Source organism: Ranitomeya imitator, chromosome 5, assembly GCF_032444005.1.
Source record: "Ranitomeya imitator isolate aRanImi1 chromosome 5, aRanImi1.pri, whole genome shotgun sequence".
Lineage (NCBI taxonomy): Eukaryota > Metazoa > Chordata > Amphibia > Anura > Dendrobatidae > Ranitomeya > Ranitomeya imitator.
In genome coordinates, this window is record NC_091286.1 from 432,453,417 (window position 1) to 432,478,198 (window position 24,782).

Below are 24,782 nucleotides of genomic sequence, written 5' to 3' on the forward strand. Positions count from 1 at the left end.
TGTGGGGGTAAACCACTGTTTGGGCGCATGACAGAGCTTGGAAGCGAAGGAGGGCAATTTGACTTTTCAATGCAAAATTGACAGGAATTGAGATGGGACGCCATGTTGCGCTTGGAGAGCCACTGATGTGCCTAAACATTGAAACACCCCACAAGTGACACTATTTTGGAAAGTAGACCCCCTAAGGAACTTATTTAGAGGTGTGGTGAGCACTTTGACCCACCAAGTGCTTCACAGAAGTTTATAATGCAGAACCGTAAAAATAAAAAATCATATTTTTTCACAAAAATTATCTTTTTGCCCCCAATTTTTTATTTTCCGAAGGGTAAGAGAAGAAATTGGACCCCATAAATTGTTGTCCAATTTGTCCTGAGTACGCTGATACCCCATATGTTGGGGTAAACCCCTGTTTGGGCACACAGGAGAGCTCGGAAGGAAAGGAGCACTTTTTTACTTTTTCAGCGCAGAATTGGCTGGAATTGAGATCGGACGCCATGTCGTGTTTGGATAGCCCCTGATGTGCCTAAACAGTGGAAACCCCCCAATTATAACTGAAACCCTAATCCAAACACACCCCTAACCCTAATTCTAATGGTAACCCTAACCACACCTCTAAACCTGACATACCCCTAACCCTAATCCCAACCCTATTCCCAACTGTAAATGTAATCTAAACCCTAACCCTAACTTTAGCCCCAACCCTAACTGTAGCCCCAACCCTAGCCCTAACCCTAGCCCTAACCCTAGCCCTAACTCTAGCCCTAACCCTAGCCCTAACCCTAACCCTATAAGAAAAAACTCCGTGTGCACTGCTATAGACCGGTGCAGAGACTAGGTACCCAAACCATAAAGTGCAATATGAAAGAAGTCTCGCACTCAACTTAAGTATATTTTGTAGATTTATTACTGGAAGTAGCACTGGAAACGTTTCAGCCCTACAATGGGCTTTCATCAGTCACGTGCTTATGCCAACTAGTTTGTGGCAGAGAGTCCTTATATATATAGGATGCAGACCTGAATATGGTGCAGGAGATGACCCCTTCAGGGAAAATAATAATGGTAGATGAGAGGTGGATGTAATTTTTAATGGAATGTTACTTAGAGTTATGGCAGGAGGTAATCACCTCATATGGCCAGATAAGAAACCCGGGCTGTGGAGAAGCCGTTGGGGTGCTGGGATTGTCCTCTCAGACGCGGAGTCCACCGCTCGTCTCAAGAGATGAGCGGTGGACTCCTCATCTGAGAGGACAATCCCTGCGATTTTTTGATCGCTTTTTATTCCGATTTTTGTGAGGAAGAATGACCAAAAACCAGCTATTCATGAAATTCTTTTGGGGGAGGCGTTTATACCGTTCCGCGTTTGGTAAAATTGATAAAGCAGTTTTATTCTTCAATTCAGTACGATTACAGCGACACCTCATTTATATCATTTTTTATGTTTTGGCGCTTTTATACGATAAAAACTATTTTACAGAAAAAATAATTATTTTTGCATCGCTTTATTCTCAGGACTATAACTTTTTTATTTTTTTGCTGATGATGCTGTATGGCGGTCATTTTTTTGCGGGACAAGATGACGTTTTCAGCGGTACCATGGTTATTTATATCTGTCTTTTTGATCGCGTGTTATTCCACTTTTTGTTCGGCGGCATGATAATAAAGCGTTGTTTTTTGCCTCGTTTTTTTTTTTTTTTTTACGGTGTTTACTGAAGGGGTTAACTAGTGGGCCAGTTTTATAGGTCGGGTCGTTACGGATGCGGCGATACTAAATATGTGCACTTTTATTTTTTAATTTTTATTTAGATGAAGAAATGTATTTATGGGAATAATATTTATTTTATTTTTTTTCATTATTTAGGAATATTTTTTTTAATTTTTTTTTACACATTTGGAAATTTTTTTTTTTACTTTTTTACTTTGTCCCAGGGGGGGACAATACAGATCGGTGATCTGCCAGTTTGCATAGCACTCTGTCAGATCACTGATCTGACATGCAGCACTGCAGGCTTCACAGTGCCTGCTCTGAGCAGGATCTGTGAAGCCACCTCCCTCCCTGCAGGACCCGGATCCGCGGCCATCTTGGATCCGGGCCTGGAGCAGGCAGGGAGGGAGGTAAGACCCTTTCAGCAACGCGATCAGATCGCGTTGCTGCGGGGGGCTCAGGGAAGCCCGCAGGGAGCCCCCTCCTTGCGCGGTGCTTCCCTGTACCGCCGTCACATCGCGATCATCTTTGATCATGGTGTGCCGGGGGTTAATGTGCCGGGGGCGGTCCGTGACCGCTCCTGGCACATAGTGCCGGATGTCAGCTGCGATAGGCAGCTGACACCCGGCCGCGATCGGCGGCGCTCCCCCCGTGAGCGCTGCCGATCGCTATTACGTACTATCCCGTCCAGGGTCAGATAGGCCCAGGGCACCTCGACGGGATAGTACGTCTAAGGTCACAGAGAGGTTAAACTTCTCTACAACAGTATCACGGACCTGCCTGTTATGTTCCTTGGTCTTCATGATGCTCTCTGTGCTTCAAACAGAACCCTGAGACTATCACAGAGCAGGTGCATTTATACAGAGACTTGATTACACACAGGTGGATTATATTTATCATCATTAGGCATTTAGGACAACATTGGATCATTCAGAGATCCACAATGAACTTCTGGAGTGAGTTTGCTGCACTGAAAGTAAAGGGGACAAATAATATTGCACGCCCCACTTTTAAGTTTTTGAATTTCCACAAAAGTTTAAAATAACCAATAAATTTTGTTCAAGTTCACAATTTTGTTCCACTTGTTGTTGATTCTTCACCAATAAGTTATATTTGGTATCTTTATGCTTGAAACATGATCTGTGGGAAAAGGTTAAAAGTTCAAGGGGGCCGAATACTTTCGCAAGGCACTGTATTATGTTCAATATAAACATTTTTTACCAATATAACTGTTGTAAATAGTTTATTTTACATAACATCAAAAGGAAATAGTATGGCAAGAATATAAATGCAATAATTATGTATGTCTTATAATATTCCAGCTACAATAATCCAGTCTAAGAAAGATACACACTAGTGCATAGATTTAAGTGGGACCGTTACAAAAAAAATATAATGTAAATCTTTATTTGTTTTTTTTTGGTTTTTTTTTTTGTGGTTTGGGCCTTATTTTCCAAAAGTGTTGGTGCCTGGAATGTTCTCTTGCATTCCTATGCTTGTCTGATGAAGACAAATAAATGGCTCCAAAAATGATATTGGACACAATATCGCTCTGCCATTATGTTTAACCCCTTTACCCCCAAGGGTGGTTTGCACGTTAATGACCGGGCCAATTTTTACAATTCTGACCACTGTCCCTTTATGAGGTTATAACTCTGGAACGCTTCAATGGATCCTGGTGATTCTGACATTGTTTTCTCGTGACATATTGTACTTCATGACAATGGTAAAAATTATTTGATAGTACCTGCGTTTATTTGTGAAAAAAACGGAAATTTGGCGAAAATTATGAAAATTTCGCAATTTTCCAACTTTGAATTTTTATGCAATTAAATCACAGAGATATGTCACACAAAATACTTAATAAATAACATTTCCCACATGTCTACTTTACATCAGCACAATTTTGGAAACAAAATTTTTTTTTGTTAGGGAGTTATAAGGGTTAAAAGTTGACCAGCAATTTCTCATTTCTACAACACCATTTTATTTTAGGGACCACATCTCATTTGAAGTCATTTTGAGGGGTCTATATGATAGAAAATACCCAAGTGTGACACCATTCTAAAAACTACACCCCTCAAGGTGCTCAAAACCATATTCAAGAAGTTTATTAACCCTTCTGGTGCTTCACAGGAATTTTTTGAATGTTTAAATAAAAATGAACATTTAACTTTTTTTCACAAAAAATTTAATTCAGCTCCAATTTGTTTTATTTTACCAAGGGTAACAGGAGAAAATGGACCCCAAACATTGTTGTACAATTTGTCCTGAGTATGCCAATACCCCATATGTGGGGGTAAACCACTGTTTGGGCGCATGGCAGAGCTCGGAAGCGAAGGAGTGCCATTTGACTTTCAATGCAAAATTGACTGGAATTGAGATGGGACGCCATGTTTCGTTTGGAGAGCCCCTGATGTGGCTAAACATTGAAACCCCCCACAAGTGACACCATTTTGGAAAGTAGACCCCCTAAGGAACTTATCTAGAGGTGTGGTGAGCACTTTGACCCAACAAGTGCTTCACAGAAGTTTATAATGTAGAACCGTAAAAATAAAAAATCATATTTTTTCACAAAAATTATCTTTTCGCCCCCAATTTTTTATTTTCCCAAGGGTAAGAGAAGAAATTGGACCCCAAAAGTTGTTGTACAATTTGTCCTGAGTACGCTGATAGCCCATATGTGGGGGTAAACCACTGTTTGGGCGGATGGGAGAGCTCGGAAGGGAAGGAGCGCCGTTTGACTTTTCAATGCAAAATTGACAGGAATTGAGATGGAACCTCATGTTGCGTTTGAAGAGCCACTGATGTGCCTAAACATTGAAACCCCCCACAAGTGACACCATTTTGGAAAGTAGACCCCCTAAGGAACTTATCTAGAGGTGTGGTGAGCACTTTGACCCACCAAGTGCTTCACAGAAGTTTATAATGTAGAACCGTAAAAATAAAAAATCATATTTTTTCACAAAAATTATCTTTTTGCCCCCAATTTTTTATTTTCCCAAGGGTAAGAGAAGAAATTGGACCCCAAAAGTTGTTGTACAATTTGTCCTGAGTACGCTGATACCCCATATGTGGGGGTAAACCACTGTTTGGGTGGATGGGAGAGCTCGGAAGGGAAGGAGCGCCGTTTGACTTTTCAAGCAAAATTGACAGGAATTGAGATGGGACGCCATGTTGCGTTTGAAGAGCCACTGATGTGCCTAAACATTGAAACCCCCCACAAATGACACCATTTTGGAAAGTAGACCCCCTAAGGAACTTATCTAGAGGTGTGGTGAGCACTTTGACCCACCAAGTGCTTCACAGAAGTTTATAATGCAGAGCCGTAAAAATAAAACAAAATTTTTTTCCCACAAAAATTATTTTTTTAGCCCCCAGTTTTGTATTTTCCTGAGGGTAACAGGAGAAATTGGACCCCAAAATTTGTTGCCCAATTTGTCCTGAGTGCGATGATACACCATATGTGGGGGGAACCACTGTTTGGGCACATGGGAGGGCTCAGAAGGGAAGGAGTGCCATTTGAATGCAGACTTAGATGGAATGGTCTGCAGGTGTCACATTGCGTTTGCAGAGCCCCTAATGTACCTAAACAGTAGAAACCCCCCACAAGTGACACCATTTTGGAAAGTAGACCCCCTTAGGAACTTATCTAGATGTGTGCTGAGCGCTTTGACCCACCAAGGGCTTCACAGAAGTTTATAATGGAGAGCCGTAAAAATAAAACAAAAATTTTTTCCCACAAAAATTATTTTTTAGCCCCCAGTTTTGTATTTTCCCGAGGGTAACAGGAGAAAATCGACCCCACAATTTGTTGTCCAATTTGTCCTGAGTGCGCTGATACCCCATATGTGGGGGGGAACCACTGTTTGGGCGCATGGGAGGGCTCGGAAGGGAAGGAGCTCCATTTGGAATGAGGACTTAGATGGAATGGTCTGCAGGTGTCACATTGCATTTGCAGAGCCCCTAATGTACCTAAACTGTAGAAACCTCCCACAAGTGACACCATTTTGGAAACTAGACCCCCTAAGGAACTCATCTAGATGTGTTGTGATAGCTTTGAACCCCCAAGTGTTTCACTACAGTTTGTAACGCAGAGCCGTGAAAATAAAAAAAAAAAATCTTTCCCCCCAAAATTATTTTTTAGCCCCCAGTTTTGTATTTTCCCGAGGGTAAGAGGAGAAATTCGACCCCAAAAGTTGTTTTCCAATTTGTCCTGAGTACGCTGATACCCCGTATGTTGGGGGAAACCACCGTTTGGGCGCATGGCAGAGCTCGGAAGGGAAGGAGCGCCATTTGGAATGCAGACTTAGATGGAATGGTCTGCAGACGTCACATTGCGTTTGCAGAACCCCTAATGTACCTAAACAGTAGAAACCCCCCACAAGTGACCCCATATTGGAAACTAGACCCCCCAGAGAACTAATCTAGATGTGTTGTGAGAACTTTGAACCCCCAAGTGTTTCACTACAGTTTATAACGCAGAGCCGTGAAAATAAAAAATCTTTTTTTTTCCCACAAAAAATATGTTTTAGCCCCGAGTTTTGTATTTTCCCAAGGGTAACAGGAGAAATTGGACCCCAAAAGTTGTTGTCCTATTTGTCCTGAGTACGCTGATACCCCATATGTTGGGGTAAACCCCTGTTTGGGCACACGGGAGAGCTCGGAAAGGAAGAAGCACTGTTTTACTTTTTCAACGCAGAATTGGCTGGAATTGAGATCGGACGCCATGTCGCGTTTGGAGAGCCCCTGATGTGCCTAAACAGTGGAAACCCCCCAATTATAACTGAAACCCTAATCCAAACACACCCCTAACCCTAATCCCAACAGTAACCCTAACCACACCTCTAACCCTGACACACCCCTAACCCTAATCCCAACCCTATTCCCAACCGTAAATGTAATCTAAACCCTAACTGTAACTTTAGCCCCAACCCAAACTGTAGCCCTAGCCCTAGCCCTAACCCTAATCCTAACCCTAGCCCTAACCCTAGCCCTAACCCTAACCCTAGCCCTAACCCTAGCCCTAACCCTAGCCCCAACCCTAACCCTAGCCCTAACCCTAGCCCTAACCCTAGCCCTAACCCTAACCCTAACCCTAGCCCTAACCCTAGCCCTAACCCTAGCCCTAACCCTAACCCTAGCCCTAACCCTAGCCCTAACCCTAGCCCTAACCCTAACCCTAGCCCTAACCCTAGCCCTAACCCTAGCCCTAGCCCTAACCCTAGCCCTAACTCTAACCCTAGCCCTAATGGGAAAATGGAAATAAATACATTTTTTAAATTTTTCCCTAACTAAGGGGGTGATGAAGGGGGGTTTGATTTACTTTTATAGCGGGTTTTCTAGCGGATTTTTATGATTGGCAGCCGTCACACACTGAAAGACGCTTTTTATTGCAAAAAATATTTTTTGCGTTACCACATTTTGAGAGCTATAATTTTTCTATATTTTGGTCCACAGAGTCATGTGAGGTCTTGTTTTTTGCGGGACGAGTTGATGTTTTTATTGGTAACATTTTCGGGCACGTGACATTTTTTAATCGCTTTTTATTCCGATTTTTGTGAGGCAGAATGACCAAAAACCAGCTATTCATGAATTTCTTTTGGGGGAGGCGTTTATACCGTTCCGCGTTTGGTAAAATTGATGAAGCAGTTTTATTCTTCGGGTCAGTACGATTACAGCGATACCTCATTTATATCATTTTTTTATGTTTTGGCGCTTTTATACGATAAAAACTATTTTATAGAAAAAATAATTATTTTTGCATCACTTTATTCTAAGGACTATAACTTTTTTATTTTTTTGCTGATGATGCTGTATGGCGGCTCGTTTTTTGCGGGACAAGATGATGCTTTCAGCGGTACCATGGTTAGTTATATCTGTCTTTTTGATCGCGTGTTATTCCACTTTTTGTTCGGCGGTATGATAATAAAGCGTTGTTTTTTGCCTCGTTTTTTTTTTTTTTTTTCTTACGGTGTTTACTGAAGGGGTTAACTAGTGGGCCAGTTTTATAGGTCGGGCCGTTACAGACGCGGCGATACTAAATATGTGTACTTTTATTGTTTTGTTTTTTTTTATTTAGATAAAGAAATGTATTTATGGGAATAATATTTTTTTTTTTTTTTCATTATTTTGGAATATTTTTTTTTATTTTTTTTACACATTTGAAATTTTTTTATTTTACTTTTTTACTTTGTCCCAGGGGGGGACATCACAGATCAGTGATCTGACAGTTTGCACAGCACTCTGTCAGATCACTGATCTGATAGGAGTGCAGGCTGCTTCACAGTGCCTGCTCTGAGCAGGCTCTGTGAAGCCACCTCCCTCCCTGCAGGACCCGGATCCGCGGCCATCTTGGATCCGGGGCTGGAGGGAGCAGGGAGGGAGGTGAGACCCTCGCAGCAACGCGATCACATCGTGTTGCTGCGGGGGGCTCAGGGAAGCCCGCAGGGAGCCCCCTCCCTGCGCGGTGCTTCCCTGTACCGCCGGCACATCGCGATCATCTTTGATCGCGGTGTGCCGGGGGTTAATGTGCCGGGGGCGGTCCGTGACCGCTCCTGGCACATAGTGCCGGATGTCAGCTGCGATAAACAGCTGACACCCGGCCGCGATCGGCCGCGCTCCCCCCGTGAGCGCTGCCGATCGCATATGACGTACTATTGCGTCCTTGGGAAGTAAAGCCCACCCCACATGGACGCAATAGTACGTCTAATGGCAGAAAGGGGTTAATTATACCTAACTAAAGTTATTTAAAGCCAACTTAATTAAAACTACTTCCATTATTTTCATGCTTTTAAATAATTATACTGGGTATTCTGATTGAAAACATATTTGCTAAGAAGTAGTTTTCCTTTGAGCATGAACCTTTTACCTTAAGTAACTATTCATTGAGAAAAAGAAAATCACAAGTCAATAGAAAGTAAATTCTTCAACCTATTTTCATGTTAAGCTGTAAATTAATATTTCGAACATGAAGGAACTGTGCCCAGATCATCTGCAGAAGGTGTCAGATAGATGTAGGCAGGCATCCTACTGCAATCATTGGGATCAAAGATAACTGCTATATCTGTCAGAGGTTGCAAATTTAAAAAGGCTACCTTAGACTGACTTGGCATGAGCTCTATCTAGTAGATTACAGAGGAACCCTGGCTTCACCCTTTAACCTCTGTACAGTACAGTGAGTGATCTGGTCTTACAATGGGTCTACTGTAGGTTTGAGCAAAGCGGATCGGACAAATTCAAAAATCGCCGTCTTTCGGCAAAGTCGGGCATTAAACCCGACCAAATCCTAGTGTGGGATTGGCCATGAGGTCGTCGATCTTCGCGCCAAAGTCGCGTTTCGTATGACGCTTTCAGCGCCATTTTTCAGCCAATGAAGGAGGATGCAGAGTGTGGGCAGCATGATGACATAGGTCTCGGTCCCCACCATCTTAGAGAAGGGCATGACAGTGATTGGCTTGCTTTCTGCAGCATTACAGGGGCTATAAAGGGGCGTGCAAGCTGACCGCCATCTTACTTCTGCCGATCGTAGCATAGGGAGAGGTTGCCGCAGCTTCATCAGAAGAAGGGATATAGTTAGGGAGGGAAGATTAAGCCCCGAAACTGCTTGTGCTGTAGCGATTTCCACTGTCCAACACCACCATTTGTTTGCAGGGACAGTGGAGGCTACATTTTTAAACCATCTGCTTTTTTAAAAGCAAAAATCCTGTTGCTCCTTTCTGCACAGTTATCTTGTTTATTTGTACACACTTTTGTGTGCCGCAGTCCTTTTTATTGCTGCCATACTTGTCCTGAGATCATTGTAGGGAGATTGAAATTGTACTACAGTCCTTGTATTTTTTCATATATCTTCCAGCCACTTTCTACCACTTACATTGTGTTCTTTTATGCACAGGGCCTAAGTTGTGGTTCAGTTTCCCCCCAAAAAAGGGGAGATTCAAATTCTCACAAAGTGGATATATTTCAGTCCTGCTAGTGTGTGGTATATCAGCCAGCCACTTTCTGCCACTTACATTGTGTTGTTTTATGCACAGGGCCTGAGGTTTGGTTTAGTCTCCCCCCAAAAAAATGAGATTCAAATTATCACAAAGTGGATATATTTCAGTCCTGTTAGTTTGTGGTATATCAGCCAGCCACTTTCTGCCACTTACATTGTGTTGTTATATACACTGGGCCTAAGTTGTGGTTCGTCTCCCAAAAAAAAGGGGAGATTCAAATTCTCACAAAGTGGATATACTTCTGTCCTGTTAGTTTGCCGTATATCAGCTAGCCACTTTCTGCCACTTAGATTGCATTGTTATATACACTGGGCCTAAGTTGTGGTTCACTCTCCCCCAAAAAAAGGGGAGATTCAAATTCTCACAAAGTGGATATACTTCTGTAATGTTAGTTTGTCGTATATATCAGCCAGCAACTTTCAGCCAATTACATTGTGTTGTTTTTTTGCTCAGGGCCTGATTTTTTGTTCAGTCTCCCAAAAAAAAAGGGAGATATAAAATCTCAACACGTTTATATACACCTTCTACCTTGTTTTACAGTACCATATAACGGTTGATATTTTGGTTAGATTTTCCAAAAAATGAGGAAGTCAGGTGGAAGAGGACGAGGGCGGTGGATGCGAGCTGGTACTGATGGTGGTGGTGGTGGTGCATCTGGTGGTAGTGGCAAAAGCACAATAGCACCTAAGGCTGGAGGTGTTACACCAGTGTCATCGTCTGGCTACACAAGGCCTCGAAGGCTCCCTTATCTGGGAGTAGGAAAACGGTTTTTAAAGCCAGAGCAGCAGGAAAAAGTTTTGGCTTTCCTTGCTGACTCAGCTTCTAGCTCTTTCGTCTCCTCTTCAGAAAGTTCGAAATATAAAAGCAGCGAGTCATCAGTGGATGTTCCCGGTCAGGAACAAGACGTTTCCTTGTGTTCTTCAACCAAACCAAAAGTGAAGGATGCGTCAGGCGACACTACAGGTTACTCCATGTAGCTCTGTACACATACTGTGCCTGGGTTAGAACGGGAAATTGCTAACTGCCTATTACAAGATGAATCGGACATGGAGTGCACTGATGCACAGCCACAGCTAGATTATAATGCTGTTCCATTGACTCAGATCACTACATTTCCTTCGCAGTGTACTGAGCCAGAATCTGACCCTGATGAGACTATGGTGCCCAGTCCCGAACGCTATAGCACCTTACACGGTGACACAGAGGAAGGTGCACATGACATTGAAGAGGAGGTGATAGATGACCCAGTTGTTGACCCAGATTGGCAGCCATTGGGGGAAGAGGGTGCCGCTGCCAGTAGCTCAGAAGCAGAAGAGGATGATCCGTAGCAGCCATCTACATCGCAACAGCTGTCATCTGGCAGGCCCGTATCAGGCCAAAAACGTTTGTCAAAAACAAAAACAGTTTTAGGACAGCGTGGCCATCACCTGAAAGTAGCACAGCGTGCAATGCCTGAAAAGGTATTCCATAGTAGGAAGAGTGCAGTGTGGCCATTTTTAACCCAGATCCGAATGATCAGTCAAAAGTTATCTGTAAGAAATGCTCAAAGACCTTTAGCAGAGGGAAGAATCTTCAAAATTTAAATACAACGTGCATGCTTAGACATTTAACCAGCATGCACTTGCAAGCCTGGACTAACTACCAAACGTCCCGTACCGATGGTGCACCTGCTCAAAATGAAGGTAGTCAGCAATGCTACATTGCTGCCCTCACTGTAAGCCCACCGTTTAGGACACCACCAGCAGCAAATGTGGAGGTATCATCGCAAAGCCAAAGCAGTCAGGGAATCACAAGGTTATTGGTAAGAAACATTGTATGTAGGCCAACATCGAGAATACCATCACCAACACTCTCTCAATCCACCATGTCCATTACCACCACCACCGCTAGTTCCACGATATGCACCTCTCCAGTCCAGCTCACCCTACAAGAGACTCTCATTAGGAAAAGAAAGTACTCATCCTCTCATCTACGTACACAGGGTTTGAACGCCCACAATGCAAGACTAATCTCGTTAAAGATGATGCCCTACCGGTTGGTTGAAAGCGAAGCTTTCAAAGCCCTGATGGCCTATGCAGTACCACGCTATGACCTACCCAGTCGACAATTATTTGCAAAAAAAACCATCCCAGCCCTCCACCAGCATGTCAAAGACCGCATTGTCCATGCACTGAGGCAATCAGTGAGTAGAAAGGTGCACCTCACAACAGATGCATGAACCAGTAGGCATGGCCAGGGACGTTACGTGTCCATCATGGCACACTGGGATAATGTGGTGGATGCAGGGTCCACAGGGGACAGCCATAGTGGGACAGTTCTGCCTAGCCCACAGTCTAGGAAACAGTTGGCTGTAGGCGTTTGCCACCCCTCCTTCTCCTCCTCCAGAAGCGAAAGCTCATCCACAGACCACAGTCGCATGACCACTCCATCCGCAGCTGCCAGTGTTGCACACGAGGTGTCCCATTATTGAACAGCTAGTGGTAAGCGTCAGCAGGCTGTGCTAGAAATGAAGTGTTTGGGCGACAACAGACACACCGCGGAAGTACTGGCCGAGTACTTGCAGCAACAAACTCAGTCATGGCTGGGCAGTGTACATCTTGAGGCAGGCAAGGTAGTCAGTGATAACGGAAGGAATTTTATGGCTGCCATAGCCCTTTCAGAATTAAACACATACCTTGCCTGGCTCACACCTTGAACCTGGTGGTGCAGTGCTTCCTAAAAATTATCCGGAGTAACCAGCCCTGCTCCTGAAGGTGAGAAGACTTTGATCGCACATCCGCTGGTCGCCCATACACTCCAGCCGTATGCTGAACCATCAGCGATCGCTGAATCTTCCCCAGCACCTAATAATCGACGTTGCAACAAGGTGGAACTCCACACGGCACATGTTTCAGAGGCTGTGCGAACAGTGGCGTGCTGTGATTATTTTGTGGGAGGACACACATACATGGGCAGGCAGTTGGATGGCAGACATGGAGTTGTCTGGTGTGCAGTGGTCAAAGCTCCAAGACCTCTGTCAAGTCCTTCAGTGTTTTGAGGAATGCACATGGCTGGTAAGTGCAGACGACGCCATCATATGCATGAGCATCCCACTAATGCATCTGCTGATGCAAAGTTTGACGCACATTAAGGAGCTGGCGTCTGCAGCCGAGGAGGAGGGATGCCTTGACAGTCAGCCATTGTCTGCTCAGGGAACTCTCCTGGATGAGGTGGCAGACGAAGAGGAGGAGGAGGATGATGGGGATGAATATTTATGGGAGGAGGATGCTTCTCGGGTGGCAATAGAAACTGGTGGCGTTGCAAGGTCAGGTACAGGGTGTTTGCGGGACACAAGTGATGTTGATTTGCAAGAAAGTGCTCCTCAACCCAGTACAAGCAGTGAATTGACACCTGGAACATTGGCCCACATGGCTGAGTATGCCTTGCGTATCCTAAAAAGGGACGCCCGCATTATCAAAATGATGACTGATGACCCCCCAGCTCGAACAGTGCTCTACCACTTGCAATACTTTCCACTCCCTGCTCCACCACTGTGTAGTCTGTGCTGTTAAATCCTTCAATGGCACTGCCAATACAAATTTGTTGAAATGAAAGATGATAGTTAAAATATACTGGGGCCCTGGCCTCCATTTAGACCAGTTAATACTTTGCGCCTACTAACACTGTCTGCTACTCAGCAAAGGAGCCCACCCCAGTACCTAGCTATGCCGCCAGTTTAGTCCTGTTACCAATTTTGAAATGCTTTTAGCCTACTTTTGTATTTGGGCCTACTAACTGTGTCTGCGCCACTCGTTACAATTGTCCTCCACTGAACAAAGCAATGCCGCCCGTTTAGTCCTGTTACCAATTTTGAACTGCATTTAGCCTACTTTTTTATTTTGGGCTTACTAACTGTGTCTGCACCACTCGTTACGATTGTCCTCCACTGAACAAAGCTATGCCGCCTGTTTAGTCCTGTTACCAATTTTGAACTGCTTTTAGCCTACTTTTGTATTTTGGGACTACTACCTGTGTCTGCGCCACTCACAACAATTGTCCTCCACTTAACAAAGCAATGCCGCTGTTGTGAGTTCTGTTTTTGGGCTCCCTCTGGTGGTTACTGATGGTACTGGGTGATTTGTGTTCTGCTGTCTCTGGTGTCCACCTGTTCTATTAGGATTTGGGAGTTTCCTATTTAACCGGGCTTTCTTGTCATTTCCCCGCCGGCTATCAAGGTTATCAGAGTGTTTTGTTACCTCAGCTTCTGGCTACAGTAATCTTCAGGACAAGCTAAGTTTTTGATTTTCTTGTTCCACGTTTTGCTTTATTTTTGTCTTGTCCAGCTTGCATATAATTGTCTCTTTGCTGCTGGTTGCTCTAGTGGGCTGTAATTGCTCCTCATGTTCCATGAGTTGGAACATGAGTTCAAGTAATTACAGGATGGTTTTTTGAAGGGTTTTTTGCTGACCGCGCAGTTTACTTTTGTATCCTCTGCTATCTAGTTTTAGCGGGCCTCATTTTGCTGAATCTGTTTTCATACTGTGTATGTGCCTTCCTCTCATTTCACCGTCATTATATGTGGGGGGCTGCTATTTCTGTGGGGTATTTCTCTGGAGGCAAGAGAGGTCTGTGTTTCTTCTAATAGGGGAAGTTAGATCTTCGGCTGGTGCGAGACGTCTAGGATCAACGTAGGTACGTTCCCCGGCTATTGTTATTTGTGTGTTCAGGTTTAGGGTCGCGGTCAGCTCAGGTTCCATCACCCTAGAGCTCGTTGGTGCTTGTCCTTTTGTGATTCCCTGCCATTGGAATCATGACAGTATAGCCGGCCAAAATGTTTGGGCTGAAGTAGGAGGAAAAGTAGTCTGAGGAAGTTTTTTTTTTTTTTTCTCTCCTCTGAGGTTGCTGCCTAGCCTTAATTGCAGCCAGGCTGATTTTTTTTTCCTCCTCTTAATCCTTGAATGGCTCTGACCTTAGCTGTTTATCATGGACGTCCAGAGTTTAGCTTCCAGCTTGAATAATCTTGCTGCTAAGGTTCAAAATATACAAGATTTTGTTGTACATGCTCCTATGTCTGAACCTAGAATTCCTATTCCAGAGTTCTTTGCTGGAGATAGATCTAGTTTTCTGAATTTTAGGAACAATTACAAGCTGTTCCTTTCTTTGAAATCTCGCTCTTCTGGAGACCCTGCTCAGCAGGTTAAGATTATTATATCTTTCCTGCGGGGTGACCCTCAAAATTGGGCATTTGCATTGGCACCAGGGGATCCTGCGTTGCTTAATGTGGATGCGTTTTTTCTGGCATTGGGTTTGCTCTATGAGGAACCTAACCAGGAGACTCAGGCTGAAAAAGCTTTATTAGCTCTCTCTCAGGGGCAAGATGAAGCAGAAATATATTGTCAAAAATTTCGGAAATGGTCAGTGCTTACTCAGTGGAATGAGTGCGCCCTGGCTGCAAAGTTCAGAGATGGCCTTTCTGAGGCCATTAAAGATGTTATGGTGGGGTTCCCTGCGCCTACGGGTCTGAATGAGTCTATGACTATGGCTATTCAGATTGATCGGCGTTTACGGGAGCGCAAACCTGTGCACCATTTGGCGGTGTCTTCTGAACAGGCACTTGAGACAATGCAATGTGATAGAGTTCAGTCTAGAAGTGAACGGCAAAACTATAGGCGGAAAAATGGGTTGTGCTTTTATTGTGGTGATTCAGCTCATGTTATATCAGCATGCTCTAAACGCACAAAAAAGGTTGATAAGTCTGTTGCCATTAGTACGTTACAGTCTAAGTTCATTCTGTCTGTGACTCTGATTTGCTCATTATCATCCATTTCCGTCGATGCCTATGTAGATTCAGGCGCTGCCCTGAGTCTTATGGATTGGTCATTTGCCAAGCGATGTGGGTTTAGTCTTGAGCCTCTGGAAGTCCCTATTCCTTTGAAGGGAATTGACTCTACACCTTTAGCTATGAATAAACCTCAGTACTGGACACAAGTGACCATGCGTATGACTCCCGTTCATCAGGAGGTGATTCGCTTCCTGGTATTGTATAATTTACATGATGTTCTAGTACTTGGTCTGCCATGGTTACAAACTCATAATCCAGTCCTTGACTGGAAAACAATGTCTGTGTTAAGCTGGGGATGTCAGGGGGTTCATGATAATGCACCTTCGATTTCTATCGCTTCATCTACTCCTTCTGAGGTTCCTGTATTTTTGTCTGATTATCGGGATGTTTTTGAGGAGCCTAAGCTCAGTTCGCTTCCTCCTCACAGGGATTGCGATTGTGCTATAGATTTAATTCCTGGTAGTAAATTTCCTAAAGGTCGTTTGTTCAATCTATCAGTGCCAGAGCATACTGCTATGCTGGATTATGTTAAGGAGTCCTTGGAAAAGGGGCATATCCGTCCATCTTCGTCCCCTTTGGGAGCAGGTTTTTTTTTCGTGGCCAAAAAAGATGGGTCCTTGAGGCCTTGTATAGATTATCGTCTTTTGAATAAGATTACCGTAAAATATCAGTATCCTTTGCCTTTGTTGACTGATTTGTTTGCTCGCATTAAGGGGGCTAAATGGTTCACTAAGATTGATCTTCGGGGTGCGTATAATCTTATACGAATAAAGCAAGGTGATGAGTGGAAAACCGCATTTAATACGCCTGAGGGCCATTTTGAGTATTTGGTGATGCCTTTCGGACTTTCTAATGCTCCTTCAGTCTTCCAGTCCTTTATGCACGATATTTTCCGTGAATATCTGGATAAATTTATGATTGTGTATTTGGATGATATTTTGGTTTTTTCTGATGACTGGGAGTCTCATGTTCAGCAGGTCAGGAAGGTGTTTCAGGTCCTGCGGGCTAATTCCTTGTTTGTAAAGGGCTCAAAGTGTCTCTTTGGAGTCCAGAAGATTTCTTTCTTGGGGTATATTTTTTCCCCTTCTACTATTGAGATGGATCCCGTCAAGGTTCGGGCTATTTGTGACTGGACGCAGCCTGCATCTCTTAAGAGTCTGCAGAAGTTCTTAGGCTTTGCTAATTTCTATCGTCGTTTTATAACTAATTTTTCTAGTGTTGTTAAGCCTTTGACGGATTTGACTAAGAAGGGTGCTGATGTTGCTGATTGGTCTCCTGCGGCTGTGGAGGCCTTTCGGGAACTTAAACACCGGTTTTCTTCTGCTCCTGTGTTGCGTCAGCCTGATGTTTCGCTTCCTTTCCAAGTTGAGGTTGATGCTTCCGAGATTGGAGCGGGGGCGGTTTTGTCACAGAGAAGCTCCGATTGCTCGGTGATGAAGCCATGTGCGTTCTTTTCTAGAAAATTTTCGCCCACTGAGCGGAATTATGATGTGGGTAATCGGGAACTTTTGGCCATGAAGTGGGCATTTGAGGAGTGGCGTCATTGGCTGGAGGGTGCTAGACATCGTGTGGTGGTCTTGACTGATCACAAAAATCTGATGTACCTTGAGTCTGCCAGGCGTCTGAATCCTAGACAGGCTCGTTGGTCACTGTTTTTCTCTCATTTCAATTTTGTGGTTTCATACCTGCCAGGTTCAAAGAATGTGAAGGCGGATGCTCTTTCTAGGAGTTTTGTGCCTGACTCCCCTGGAAATTCTGAGCCCACTGGTATCCTTAGGGATGGGGTGATTTTGTCGGCCGTCTTCCCAGACTTGCGACGTGCTTTGCAGGAGTTTCAGGCGGGTAAACCTGATCGTTGTCCGCCTGAGAGACTCTTTGTTCCGGATAGTTGGACCAGTAGAGTCATCTCCGAGGTCCATTCTTCTGCGTTGGCAGGTCATCCTGGAATATTTGGTACTAGAGACTTGGTGGCCAGGTCTTTTTGGTGGCCTTCCTTGTCGAGGGATGTGCGTTCTTTTGTGCAGTCTTGTGAGGTTTGTGCTCGGGCTAAGCCTTGCTGTTCTCGAGCCAGTGGATTGTTGTCACCTTTGCTATCCCGAAGAGGCCTTGGATGCACATTTCCATGGACTTTATTTCGGATCTCCCTGTCTCTCAAAAAATGTCTGTCATCTGGGTTGTGTGTGACCGCTTTTCTAAAATGGTTCATCTTGTACCCTTGCCTAAGTTGCCTTCCTCCTCTGAGTTGGTCCCTCTGTTTTTCCAGAACGTGGTTCGTTTGCATGGGATTCCGGAGAACATCGTTTCTGACAGGGGATCCCAGTTTGTGTCTAGATTTTGGCGGACGTTCTGTGCTAAGATGGGCATTGATTTGTCCTTTTCGTCTGCATTCCATCCTCAGACGAATGGCCAGACGGAGCGAACTAATCAGACCTTGGAAACTTATTTGAGGTGTTTTGTTTCTGCTGATCAGGATGACTGGGTTACCTTTTTGCCACTGGCCGAGTTTGCCCTTAATAATCGGGCTAGTTCTGCTACCTTGGTTTCTCCTTTCTTTTGTAATTCGGGGTTTCATCCTCGTTTTTCCTCTGGTCAGGTGGAGCCTTCTGATTATCCTGGAGTGGACATGGTGGTGGATGGGTTGCATCGGATTTGGAGTCATGTGGCAGTTTGCTAATCGCCGTCGCCGCGTGGGTCCTCGACTTCGTGTTGGGGACTTGGTGTGGTTGTCTTCTCGTTTTGTTCCTATGAAGGTCTCTTCTCCTAAGTTCAAGCCTCGGTTCATCGGTCCTTATAGGATCTTGGAAATTCTTAACCCTGTGTCATTTTGTTTGGATCTCCCGGCATCGTTTGCTATTCATAATGTGTTCCATCGGTCGTTGTTGCGGAGGTATGAGGTACCTGTTGTTCCTTCGCTTGAGCCTCCTGCTCCGGTGCTGGTGGAGGGAGAATTGGAGTATGTTGTGGAGAAGATCTTGGATTCTCGTGTTTCCAGACGGAGACTCCAGTATTTGGTCAAGTGGAGGGGTTATGGTCAGGAGGATAATTCTTGGGTGGTTGCCTCTGATGTTCATGCTGATGATTTGGTCCGCGCTTTTCATAGGGCTCATCCTGGTCGCCCTGGTGGTTCTCGTGAGGGTTCGGTGACCCCTCCTCAAGGGGGGGGTACTGTTGTGAGTTCTGTTTTTGGGCTCCCTCTGGTGGTTACTGATGGTACTGGGTGATTTGTGTTCTGCTGTCTCTGGTGTCCACCTGTTCTATTAGGATTTGGGAGTTTCCTATTTAACCGGGCTTTCTTGTCATTTCCCCGCCGGCTATCAAGGTTATCAGAGTGTTTTGTTACCTCAGCTTCTGGCTACAGTAATCTTCAGGACAAGCTAAGTTTTTGATTTTCTTGTTCCACGTTTTGCTTTATTTTTGTCTTGTCCAGCTTGCATATAATTGTCTCTTTGCTGCTGGTTGCTCTAGTGGGCTGTAATTGCTCCTCATGTTCCATAAGTTGGAACATGAGTTCAAGTAATTACAGGATGGTTTTTTGAAGGGTTTTTTGCTGACCGCGCAGTTTACTTTTGTATCCTCTGCTATCTAGTTTTAGCGGGCCTCATTTTGCTGAATCTGTTTTCATACTGTGTATGTGCCTTCCTCTCATTTCACCGTCATTATATGTGGGGGGCTGCTATTTCTGTGGGGTATTTCTCTGGAGGCAAGAGAGGTCTGTGTTTCTTCTAATAGGGGAAGTTAGATCTTCGGCTGGTGCGAGACGTCTAGGATCAACGTAGGTACGTTCCCCGGCTATTGTTATTTGTGTGTTCAGGTTTAGGGTCGCGGTCAGCTCAGGTTCCATCACCCTAGAGCTCGTTGGTGCTTGTCCTTTTGTGATTCCCTGCCATTGGAATCATGACAGCCGCCTGTTTAGTCCTTTACCAATTTTGAACTGCTTTTAGCCTACTTTTGAATTTTGGGCCTACTACCTGTGTCTGCGCCACTCATTACAATTGTCCTCCACAGAACAAAGCTTGGCCGCCTGTTTAGTCCTGTTACCAATTTTGAACTGCTTTTAGCCTACTTTTGTATTTTGGGCCTACTTCCTGTGTCTGCACCACTCATTACAATTGTCCTCCACTGAACTAAGCAATGCCGCCAGTTTAGTCCTGTTACCAATTTTGAACTGAGTTTAGCCTACTTTTTTATTTTGGTTAGAAAGATGAGCGCGTGCACAGCCTAATAGTGAGGTGCCTGAGTAGGTTCCAATACCATAAATTGTAGTAAAAAACTCGGCACTCTAACTTAACTTTTGTTAGTGGTTTAATTGTGTCCACGTTAAACAACAGAAACGTTTCGGTCCTAACATTCGGACCTTCCTCAGTCACTATGGTACAAAATCAAATACATAAATAAAACTTATACATAGTAAAACAGTGAACATGATGTCAAAAAAATAAAATAATAATAATAATCTAATAATAGAACCAAAGTATATACAATATGCAAATGAGGTCAAATATAGTAACCTGAGAATCATTTTAGTAGCTGAGTATCATAAACATTCTAGATCAGGGAATGTGGTCGAGGAATATATGCTTTTAGAGAGCATCAATAATCTTAATGAGTGGCTATGGACGTACCCAGGGGCGGATTATAAGAGGGTCAATATGGGCGGTAGCCCAGGGCCCAGTGGTGTGGGGGGCCCTGGGCTATCGCACAGATTGCCCGCCGGCATTTATGGGCCCCCGGACCCGGTGGGCAGAGAGAGGGGGCCCACATCGGGCCCCGTTTCATCTGCTCACCGGGCCCCTTCCGGCGCTGCGGCGGTTTCCTATTGATGTGCGGGCGCACGCCCGCACGTCAATACTTAACAACAGCCGCCAGCCAATAGGAGGCTGGCAGCTGAAGTCGGCCGCAGGTGCAGTGCACACGTCACCGGCATCTGACGTCATTGTCAGTCGCTGGCGAGTGCGTGCTGCAGGAGGGAGCTCGCCGCTGGAGCGCACAGGTCAGGTGAGGAGACTCGGTTTGTTTTGTTTTTTTTGTTTTTTGATAACCTAACAGTGGACACACTGGGGGCAATGCTGGAGGACACACTGGGGCAGATGATTGCTGGACACACTGGGGCAATGCTGGAGACACTGGGGCAATGCTGGACACTGGGGCAGATTGCTGGACACACTGGGGGTAATATGTTGGACACAGTGGGGGTAATATGCTGGACACACTGGGGCAGATTGCTGGACACACTGTCTGGGGGCAATGCTGGACACTCTGGGGCAATATGCTGGACATACTGGGGCAGATTGCTGGACACATTGGGGGCAATACTGGACATACTGGGGCAGTTTGTTGAACACACTGTCTGGGGCAAATCTGGACACACTGGGGCAATATGCTGGACATACTGGGGAAAATTGCTGGACACTGTCTGGGGGCAATGCTGGACATACTGGGGCAGATTGCTGGACACACTGGGGGTAATATGCTGGACACACTGGGGGTAATATGCTGGACACACTGGGTCGGATTGTTGGACACACTGTCTGGGCTGGGGGCAATGCTGGACATACTGGGGCAGATTGTTGAACATACTGGGGACAAATCTGGACACACTGGGGCAATATGCTGGACATACTGGGGCAGATTGCTGGACACACTGGGGGTAATATGCTGGACACACTGGGGCAGATTGCTGGACACTGTCTGGGGGCAATGCTGGACACACTGGGGCAATATGCTTGACATACTGGTGAAGATTGCTGGACACACTGTCTGGGGGCAATGCTGGACACACTGGGGCAGATTGCTGGACAAACTGGGGCAGATTGCTGGACACACTGGGGGCAAAGCTGGATACTCTGGGGCAATATGCTGGACATACTGGGGCAGATTGTTGAACACACTGTCTGGGGCAATGCTGGACACAATGGGGCAATGCTGGACACACTGGGGCAGATTGCTGGACACACTGTGGGCAATGCTGAACAATTGGACATACTGGGGCAGATTGCTGGACACACTGGGGGGCAATGCTGGACATACTGGGGCAGATTGCTGGACACACTGGAGGTAATATGCTGGACACACTGGGGCAGATTGCTGGACACACTGGGGGCAATGCTGGACACACTGGGGCAGATTGCTGGACACACTGGGGGCAATATGCTGGAGTCAGACACTGGGGCAGATTGCTGGACACACTGTCTGGGGCAATGCTGGACACAACGGGGCAATGCTGGACACACTGGGGCAGATTGCTGGACACACTGTGGGCAATGCTGAACAATTGGACATACTGGGGCAGATTGCTGGACACACTGGGGGCAATGCTGGACATACTGGGGCAGATTGCTGGACACACTGGAGGTAATATGCTGGACACACTGGGGCAGATTGCTGGACACACTGGAGGTAATATGCTGGACACACTGGGGCAGATTGCTGGACACACTGGGGGCAATGCTGGACACACTGGGGCAGATTGCTGGACACACTGGGGGCAGTATGCTGGAGTTAGACACTGGGGCAGATTGCTGGACACACTGTCTGGGGGCAATGCAGGACACACTGGGGCAGATTGCTGGACACACTGGGGGCAATGCTGGACACACTGGGGCAGATTGCTGGACACACTGGGGGCAATATGCTGGAGTCAGACACTGGGGCAGATTGCTGGACACACTGTCTGGGGGCAATGCTGGACACAATGGGGCAATGCTGGACACACTGGGGCAGATTGCTGGACACACTGTGGGCAATGCTGAACAATTGGAGATACTGGGGCAGATTGCTGGACACACTGGGGGCAATGCTGGACATACTGGGGAAGATTGCTGGACACACTGGAGGTAATATGCTGGACACACTGGGACAGATTGCTGGACACACTGGGGGCAATGCTGGACACACTGGGGCAGATTGCTGGACACACTGGGGGCAATATGCTGGAGTCAGACACTGGGGCAGATTGCTGGATACACTGTCTGGGGGCAATGCTGGATACACTGGGGCAGATTGCTGGACACTGGGGCAATATGCTGGACATACTGGGGCAGATCGCTGGACACACTGGGGGTAATATGCTGGACACACTAGGGGTAATATGCTGGGCCCACTGGGGCAGATTGCTGGACACACTGGGGGCAGGACTTGAGGCATGGGCAGAATGTAGATACGGGGCATGATTGGAGACACGGGGCAGAATGAAAGACATGGGGCAGGATTGGATCATGGGGCAGGATGGATACGATGGAGACAGATGGGGCAGGATGGGGAGATCATATGGGGTAGAATGGATACTCATGAGGGCAGGATGCGAGAATATATGGCTGGAGCCAGGAATGAGATAAACAGGGCCAGGGTGGGGAATATTATTACCATAGGGGCTAATTAAGGGATATCATTACTGCAGTGATGTATTTATTTTATTTTTTGAGTATACTGTTTTAAATGAGGGGCGGTCCAGTTACTGTGCAGAGTGACACTATATCGCCTTTTTTTCTTCATGTGGTATAATGTAGAAGTTGTGAAAAATTAAGTAATGTGTTCTGCAAGTGGAGCTCGAGATAACTGTGTTATTTCCTGCAGAAACGAGTCCTGGCTGGAAAAAATGATGGCGGTCTGTGCTGGATGAAAGATGAAGGACTTCACCTAGAGACGTCATTGGTGAGTCAGTGTTACCTATACACTGACACTGTACACTGTATACTATATACAGAGGTCCTGTGTACAATGTCACCAGTGATCACTGTATTACCTATACATTATATACAGAGCTCCTGTGTATAATACCACCAGTGATCTCTGTATTACCTCTACACAGACACTGCATACTAAGTACAGATCTCCTGTGAATACTGGCACTTATGGTGACAGTATTGTGGTTTTTTTATTACTGATCAGTATTGTAGTGTTCAGTCACTATGTGGTGGTAATATGTGGTCTGCAAATGGTGTTGTGGTATTTGTCCCTTGTATGTGCTATTTGGTCACCAAGTGGTTGTAATATGTGGTCTTGACATGGTGCGGTGGTATTTGTTCCTTGTATGTGATATTATTCGATCACTGTGGTTGTAATTTGTGGTCTGGTCATGGTGCGGTGGTATTTGTTCCTTGTATGTGATATTATTGGTCAAAATATACCTAAATTTTATTGAAGATTTTAACAAATATTTAATAGGTTACAGTAGAGTAGGGCCCGGCCATTTTTCTGGAATAATCTGGTATAGGTATATCATGACCCCCGTCACATGACCCCCATCATATGACCCCTGTCACATGACCGGGGGGGCCCACAGTGTCTGAACAGCCCGGGGCCCTGGCTACCCTTAATCCACCCAGTAGTAAGATATGTTCGACACCAGGCAGACCCACAGGATTGTGAAATCTCAGTACATTCTGTGAGTGAAGGAGAAAATATGCTATGATGTTAAATGGTGCTGCTTAGTGCAAGAGGTGGAGTATCCAGCAGTGTTGTAACACACCATGGGAGATGGTGGACACAGACTGTGTCTCAGGACTGTATAGAGATCCGGCAAGTGCCCTGAGCATAAGCACATAGTAATAATAATAATACGCTGGTGAGTGGCCATGAGCTGTCGCTGACAGTGCACGGGAACCCCACTGAACTGTACTGACCTTAGAGGATCTGTAGCCTGTGTGTGTGGTCTGAAGGGACGCGGCATCCACCGTAAGTCCATGCGACCAGGAAGTGTGGCAGGCAGCACTATATAAAGCTAGGGGGGTGGGGATTCATAGGCCTGAAAGCCTATCAGTGAGGACCAGGAGTGGTCTGAGACCGGAAGAAAATGACCGTGCATGTCAGCATTCTCATGGTGCGCTCTGGGTGCCGGATTAAATGCTGTCATTCATTCCATAATAAGGTTACTGCGGGTGTCCGTGAATGTGGTAAATCTTTGTAAAGGACGTATGAGTCAAGCCGCATACAAGGTTATCCTGGAAAAACTGTTGATTCCTTCTGCTCAGGCAATGTTCCTCAACTCTGAGGACTGTTTTTTTCAGCAAGACAATGCGCCATGCCACACAGCTAGGTCAATCAAGGTGTGGATGAAGGACCACCACATCAAATCCCTGTCAAGGCCAGCCCAATCTTCAGACCTAAGCCCCATTGGAAACCTCTGGAATGTAATCAAGAGGAAGATGGATTGTCAGAAGCCATCAAAAAAGAAGAACTGCTTACATTTTTGTACCAGGAGTAGCATAAGGTCACACAAAAGCAGTATGAAAGACTGATGGAAAGCATGCCAAGATGCATGAAA